Below are 8,418 nucleotides of genomic sequence, written 5' to 3'. Positions count from 1 at the left end.
TTCCCCCCACCCCCATTCAGTGAAGTCATGGCTGGTCTATATCTTAACTCCCTCCACCTGATTTGGCTCCATATTCTTTTGTACAATTGGCAAGGGAAAATCTATCAATCTCACAATTTTTTTATTTTTTTAATTAAATTTAGTGTACCCAATTCATTTTTTCCAATTAAGGGGCAATTTAGCGTGGCCAATCCACCTACCCTGCACATCTTTGGGTTGTGGGGACAAAACCCCCGCAAACACGGGGAGAATGTGCAAACTCCACACGGACAGTGACCCAGAGCCGGGATCAAACCTGGGACCTCGGCGCCGTGAGGCAGCAGTGCTAACCCACTGCGCCACCGTGCTGTCCACAATTAAAATTCTTAATTGATCTAGCACCTACGACTTTCTGTGGGTGAAGGTTTAATGCTTCTACCTTACCTTATATGAGGAAACCCCCTCCCCTGAATGATCTGGGTCAGATCCAATGGTCATGCCTGCCTATCCTGACACCCCCACCAGTAGAAAATGTTTCTCTCTGTCTGTCCTATCAATTCCTTTCAACAGCCGAAGGTCTTCAATCACATCACCCCTTAACCTTCCATATTCAGGGAAATGAAAACCCGCTTTGCACAATCTCTCCTCCTGGAATCATAGAAAGATCTTGCAGAGAAGGAGGCCATTCAGCCATCGTGCCTGCATCAGCGAGTCGTAACCCAGACTCTGGTGAATCCCCACTGCTCTTCCTCCAAGACCAATGTAGGCTTCCAACTGCAGACTCTTACTTTGTACTCTCTTGGTTGATGAGCACTAGGAACAGCTGAGTTCACCTCATCAGTGCAAAACAGTACCGTGAGGTGATGGCCTCCATTTTTGTTGCCAAATATCAGAAGTGTTGACATCCATGGTGGGTAACACTGTACGCTGGGCTTATGAAACGGAACAACTCAACGCTACCACCAAGAAAGCACAACAGCGCCTATACTTCCTCAGGAAACTAAGGAAATTCGGCATGTCCACATTAACTCTTACCAACTTTTACAGATGTACCATAGAAAGCATCCTATCGGGCTGCATCACAGCCTGGTATGGCAACTGCTCGGCCCAGGACCGCAAGAAACTTCAGAGAGTCGTGAACACCGCCCAGTCCATCACACAAACCTGCCTCCCATCCATTGACTCCATCTACACCTCCCGCTGCCTGGGGAAAGCGGGCAGCACAATCAAAGACCCCTCCCACCCGGCTTACTCACTCTTCCAACTTCTTCCATCAGGCAGGAGATACAGAAGTCTGAGAACACGCACAAACAGATTCAAAAACAGCTTCTTCCCTGCTGTTATCAGACTCCTAAACGACCCTCTTATGGACTGACCTGATTAATACTACACTCCTGTATGCTTCACCCGATGCCGGTGTTTATGTATTTACATTGTGTACCTTGTGTTGCTCTATTATGTATTTTCTTTTCATGTACTTAATGATCTGCTCGCAGAAAAATACTTTTCACTGTACCTCGGTACATGTGACAATAAACATCCAACCCAATCCAATGGGAAATTGGGCAAAATAACCAGCCCCATGGCAGCCTGGACAACCAGATTTCCTTCTGTATTTTGAATCATAGAATCCCTACAGTGCAGAAGGAGGCCATTCGGCCCTTCGAATCTGCATCAGCCCTTGGGAAGAGCACCACACACAAGCCCACGCCTCCACCCCATCCCCATAACCCCACCTAACCTTTTGGACACCAAGGGGCAATTTAGCATGGCCAATCCAACTAACCTGTACATCTTTGGATTGTGGGAGGAAGCCCACGCAGTCACAGGGAGAACATGCAAACTCCACACAGGCAGTCACCCGAGGCTGGAATTGAACCAGGGACCCTGACGCTGTGAGGCAGCAGTGCTAACCACTGTGCCACCATGCCGCCCACTATTGGGCGAACGCACAAAGTCGGCGAACAAGGAGAGACTCGGCCAATCAAGCTTGCCCCACGCACTCACACTGAGCAGAAGACCATGATTAGCCACTTTCTTCCCTGATCAGGGATGGATTTGAGGACTGACTGTGAGTAATCCATTGAGTTGGGCTTGGCCCTGATAATGATTCAATGAAATAAATTATGGAGCACCAGATTCCTGATCATTTGATATAATTAAGGTTGTGATTAATCTGCCTCACGTCAAGAACAATTTAACTGATAATCACCCAGTGATTAGAATCAATATGGTCCTTGAGAAACTCAGTGATTTTTCAAAGAACTGACATTGTGTACGGGGGCCCAGGATTTCTTGTAAACCTGCACTGAAGCCAATTTCCAGTACAAAAACCCGAGGAAGCTTGGATATACTGATTTAGGGCTTTCCCCTTATATTCCACTTAAGTTTCCTTGACTCTTTTGTTTTGGGTTCTGTGGAACCCTTGTTGCTCGCGGACAGAGTCCCACCTCCCCATAAAACAGTGCAAATTTCCTGAATTTTCACCAGTTCTGACCGAGCTATAAATTGACTGCTATAATTCTTGTTATAATCCTAGTGATTTAAGGGGGGGGGGGGGGTCTTTTTTCCAATTCTCCTCACTTGATATACTCAACGCATTTTCTGTGTCATTAGGAGCATCGCCGATTGAACAGATACTCTGATACCTTCCCAGCCAAATGTGCATCAGTAATAATGGTTCTTTTCAAATTAACCTTGTTGCGACCAACCGGGGGGCGGGCGGGGGGGTTTGAGTAAAGAACGGGAGCCAGCACATTCCTCCGCACCCGAGGGTCTAACAAAATTGGGGTCCCATTCAGGACGTTAACAGACTAGGGGGCCCCCGCCCAGGGACTGGCCGTATCACTATTTTAAATTCTGTGGGCATTTTAATAGTTCAGAAGGAGATGCTTTTTTGAAGCTGGAGGCAATGGAAATGGGGTCTTACTGGGTGTCGGGGTTGTGGAAATGCTTGACGTGGTCATGGAACAGCCGAAGAAAATCTATTCCGTTCCCTGACCTGCATAGATTCAACATATACAGGGCGCGGCGGACATTGCAATGCTGTAAAACTTGAGCAAGCTTGACAGGGGAGCAGAACTACCGTAACATGCCTGATGTCCCACTTGTGGTTGTAAACTTGGCGATCAAGCTGAACAATCTTCCACATTGACAACAGATGTTGGATCAGAAAGAACTTGCACTGCTGGGTGTCCAGAAGCCTTGAACCAGAGCCCAGTGTTGAAAAAGCAATACGACCTTCCCATTTCCCCTGTGGATTGTTCATGTTCTATCTGACAACCCCAACCCCCCATTTCCCTCTGGTACATTCAACAACGTGGGAGTCCTCTACAATTGATGTAAACTTATGGTTTGCTGCTAATTTCTTCTTGTGCAAAAATGCGATAATTTGGCGAACCTTGCCCGACTAAAACCTGAACAACCCCACACTCTGTTATGCAAAACATTCCATATCTGCTTAAAATAAGTTAATGATACCTGGGAGATTGGAAGTTGAGGAAAATGATTGGGCGAGGATTTGTAGAGCTGCGTTAACTAGCAAGTGTAAGGCATGACTCATACCTCCACACAATGTGTTCGAGAGTCGACACCTCAAATAATCGCATTCTTAGGACAATAAAGAAAACGTGGAGCCATTTCAGACTTTCTCATTTTCCAAACAAGACAGACAATCCTTTATTCTCTGTTTTTTAATTCCTCCCAAGTGCACGCCTCCACATTATGGGTTGCCAGCCCAGTTTGGACAGAATCCAGGAGGCTTCGTCACATGGCTTCCCAATGCCCTTCCCCACCACCATTGCTTGTCCAACATGTCCATCCTCGCGCCTTCCCACAGCCAATCAGAAAACAGTCCAACAGCCTCTCAATCATAATTTTCTTTTTATTTAATAAACTTAAAGTAGCCAATTGTCTTTATTTTTCCAATTAAGGGGCAATTTAGCATGGTCAATCCACCTAACCAGCACATCTTTGGGTTGTGGGGACGAAACCCACGCAGACACGGGGAGAATGTGCAAACTCCACACGGACAGTGACCCAGGGCCGGGATTGGAACCCTGGTCCTCAGCGCCGTAGTCCCTGTGCTAACCACTGCGCCACATGCCACCTTCAATCATAATTTTCTTACAAGTAAACCAAGCGACAGGCACAAACATGGAATTATTTGTTAATGCTCAATGATCCTTCTCATGAATGGTGTTTGCAAAAAGGTCTGGAGGTTAGGCGTCAATCCCTAAAGACTTCAGGGCAATCCTGAATGTTAGTTTGGGGAGGGTTGTGCTATGACTTCCAGAGGCCCTCCAGGTATATATTCCACCACAAGCCAGTAGAAGGCGCCCTTGGCCCCAGGCCAGAAGGATGAGGCTGTCAGCCTCACTCCCTAAGACCTCAGCACACAATCCAGACTGACACATTAACGCTGTGCCAGTGGTACAGTCGTTAACCTGAGATCCCTCATTGCCCCATCGTGTCCCGAGGCCCATGTCCAGTCAGTTTTCCTCACCCTCCCCTGTGCTCACTGACCCGCACTGACTCCTGTTCTGGCAACGTCTGAGTTGTAAAATTCTCATTCTTACTTGCGAATTCCTCCATGGACTGGCCTCTCCCAATCACTGGGACCTCCTGTAGCCCTTTAAACCTCAGAGTTGCCGGCATTTATCCAATTCTGGCCTCTTGCACATTCCTTGTTCCATCGCCCCACCATTGATTCCATGCCGTCAGCTGCTTAGGCCCTAAGCTTTGGAATTTAAACCCAAGCTCTCCTAATGTAGGGGAAGGAGGCCATTTGACGAATCGAGTCTGCACCGACCCTCAGAAAGAGCACCCCCCACCCCCCCCATAACCTATGGATACCAAGGGGCAATTTAGCACGGCCAATCCACCTAATCTGGATTGTAGGAGGAAACCGGAGCACCCGGAGGAAACCCACGCAGACATGGGGAGAATGTGCAAACTCCACACAGACAGTCACCTGTTATGGGCCAGGGTTTAGAGAACCCCACAGTGTATCATGGAGTTCACCTGACCCACAACTTTTAATAGATTGTGGAATGGGGAGCACACGGCCCACTCTACAGGTGTGGTACAGCAGAAATGGAAAAGTATTTTTTTAAAGCAAAATAATGTTTATTCTATGAACTCAAGTTAACCTTTTTAAAACATACAGGGAACATCTTAGCAACCATCAATTCAAATACAACTCCCAAAGAATACAACACTAAGTAATGCTTAAGCTGTCCTTTTAACATCCATAAAACTTTTTTTTTAAAATTAAAACAGAAAGACATCAGGCTTAACTTCACTACTGAGAGCAGTTATTAGTTTTAAATCACCACAGGATCGATTTACAGTCTTTAGGTTACAGAGAGAGAGACTAATACACCTTCTGGCTGTGACTGCAGCTATCCAGCTCTGAAAACGAAACTAAAACTCACACTTCAGCAAACAGCCTAAAACGAAAGTAAAAAGCTGACAGACAGCCCAGCTCCACCCACTCTCTGACATCACTGCAGTAATAAACACCCATTTCTTAAAGGTACTCTCACTACAGATATTTATATACACACCCATTTATAAACACCCATTTTTTAAAGGTACTCTCACATGACACACCCAAGGCCAGAATCGAACCTGAGTCCCTGGTGCTGTGAAGCAGCAGTGCTAACCACTGTGCCGCCGTTATCTACTTATGTGTCTCAGGGTCAGATTTTGCTTCATAACTCTCCTGCACCTACAGGTGTTTAGTTCCAGTGAAGGTGTCACATTGTGGATGAAAGCCATCGTTGCTCCACTAGCAGCGAGCTTTGAACAACCTTGTCAGTTGTGTCTGAGACAGGGTTACTCAATGACAACGTGCAAGGGTAATTTTTACTGCGCAGAGTAAATCACGATGGCTAGCAAGATTAAGCTCAGGCGAGCAACTGCGCAATGCAAAAATAGCAAAGACTTGACAACATGTTTGGTAACCCTGGCGATAGCTGATTACTGCACCCACTCACTGGGATTGAGGGCACCTTTGTAAACGTATTGAACTCAGTGTGTTCGACAATTCCCGATCATTCTCTATCCCCCTCGTTTATTATCCTCTTGTTTTTGGATGGCAGCTATCGGTATTGATTCTGGGGGGCGGGGGGAGGGGGGTCGCATTTGCACCTGCTCGTGACACATCGATTCTTTCTTGTCCCGTCAATTTCTCCTTTTTCCTGGCACCATCATCCCTTTCGTCATTTAATCTCTCCTGCCTTCTGCCCTATCACAGCCCTTTGCTCTTTCCTCCCCTCCCCCTTAATCCATCCTTCGGGAATTCGCCGGCCGTTCGCAGGCGGCGGGATTACGTGTTCCCGCGGCAGTGCACCCCCATCCGCTGGATTCACGGCAGCGCGGAGTGGCTTTAATGGAAAACAAGCGGCTGGGGAGGCCGGAGAATCCCGCCGGAACTCTGTTTTTCCCTCCACCGTTGCTGCCAGACCTGCCGACTATTTCCAGCACTATTCTAGTATCTTTTTACACGGCTCAGTGCCCCATTTCTACCTCTTTGAGGCACCTCGGGACTGTTTGCGATGCTTCATGCACTCTACAAATGCAAGTTTGGTTGCCCTTGGCGACGCTGCCGCTTGGGATGTCATTGGCCTCGGTGGAAGGTGAATCAGGCTAATGCCCTGCTCGTGGACATCAGGTGGGGCTGGAGTAGTCCCAGATGTGGGAAACGTGTTGTCGACACTCACTATCAGGCCCACACATAGAATCCTAGAATTGATACCGCACGGAAGGAGGCCATTTGGCGCATCGTGCCCATAGAGTCAGATGTAGGCCAGACCAGGTAAGGACGGTAGATTTCCTTCCCGAAGTTTTTACAACAATCGAGAATAGCTAGACTTTGAATTCCCAATTTTGTTTTTTATAGAATTCAAATTTCAACACCTGCCATGGCGGGATTTGAACCCAGGTTCCCAGACATGACTCTGGATTACTAGTCCAGCGATAATACCACTGCAGCACCTCCTCCCCTTATTGGCAACTTGAATGGTAGTCTCTACTTTGGTCTCCCCACATCACCTCCAAACGTACCCTGTCCAATCCTTTCATAGAATCATAGAATGTACAGTGCAGAAGGAGGCCATTTGACCCATCGAGACTGGACCGGCCCTTGGAAAGAGCACCCCACTTAAGCCCTCATCTCCACCCTACCCAGCAACCCCACCTAACCTTTTTGGACACTAAGGGGCAATTTAGCGTGGCCAATCCACCTAACCTGCACGTCTTTGGACTGTGGGAGGAAACCGGAGCACCCGGAGGAAACCCACGCAGACACGGGGAGAACGCGCAGACTCCACACAGACAGTGACCCAGCGGGGAATCGAACCTGGGACCCTGGAGCTGTGAAGCAACAGTGCTAACCACTGTGCTACCGTGCCGCCCTTTCATAGGTTTAAAGACCTCTATCAGGTCACCACCTTTTCCAGAGAAACCGCCCCACAGCCCCCCTCCTCCCCAACACCCCACCCCCTTGACAATCTAGTCTTTCCTTAGATGCAGCCTTCCATTCGGGAAGCAGCTGGCTTTGGGAATCCTAAACCACATGGCTCCATTCCCCGTTGGATCATTTCTCATTTTGTTTCAACAGCTGAATTAGAAAAAGAAAACTGGTTAAACCTCAGCGACTAAGGGCACGCCACTGCTCACACAGCAGACGGGCCCTGCAGGCAAAATGTTACGGCAGGAATTTAAAGCCATGAACACGAACTGACCCTTCTTGCATTCAATCTAACCTCAGACACTCAGCTCATGTTCAATGTGGTAGATCCTGCACGGTAGCACAGTGGTCAGCACAATTGCTTCACAGCTCCAGGGTCCCAGGTTCGATTCCCGGCTTGGGTCACTGTCTGTGCGGAGTCTGCCCGTCCTCCCCGTGTGTGCGTGGGTTTCCTCCGGGTGCTCCGGTTTCCTCCCACAGTCCAAAGATGTGCAGGTTAGGTGGATTGGCCATGATAAAATTGCCCTTAGTGTCCAAAATTTCCCTTAGTGTTGGGTGGGGTTACTGGGTTATGGGGATAGGGTGCAGGTGTTGACCTTGGGGTAGGGTGCTCTTTCCAAGAGCCGGTGCAGACTCGATGGGCCGAATGGCCTCCTTCTGCACTGTAAATTCTATGATAATCTATGAATATTAACAATTACCCAAATGGATATCACATCAGTGCATAAATATGTTGGGGATTTTTTTGATAACCTACCGGTTATCTCCTTTGTTGGAGGCCGAGTCGGGATTGAGATGTGAGGCGGGATCCTGTGGCAGAATTATTTTTTTGAAAAATGTATTTTATTCCAAACATGTATCAAAACAGGTTACAGCAAATAAACATCCCGGGAAACATACTTCCCAGCAATCAACTATACAGTCTGTCCAAACCTTTTCCCTTTTTCACCCCCCCCCCCTCCCTT

This window comes from Scyliorhinus torazame, chromosome 27 (assembly GCF_047496885.1).
Source record: "Scyliorhinus torazame isolate Kashiwa2021f chromosome 27, sScyTor2.1, whole genome shotgun sequence".
Classification (NCBI taxonomy): domain Eukaryota; kingdom Metazoa; phylum Chordata; class Chondrichthyes; order Carcharhiniformes; family Scyliorhinidae; genus Scyliorhinus; species Scyliorhinus torazame.
This window is presented reverse-complemented; position numbering follows the sequence as displayed.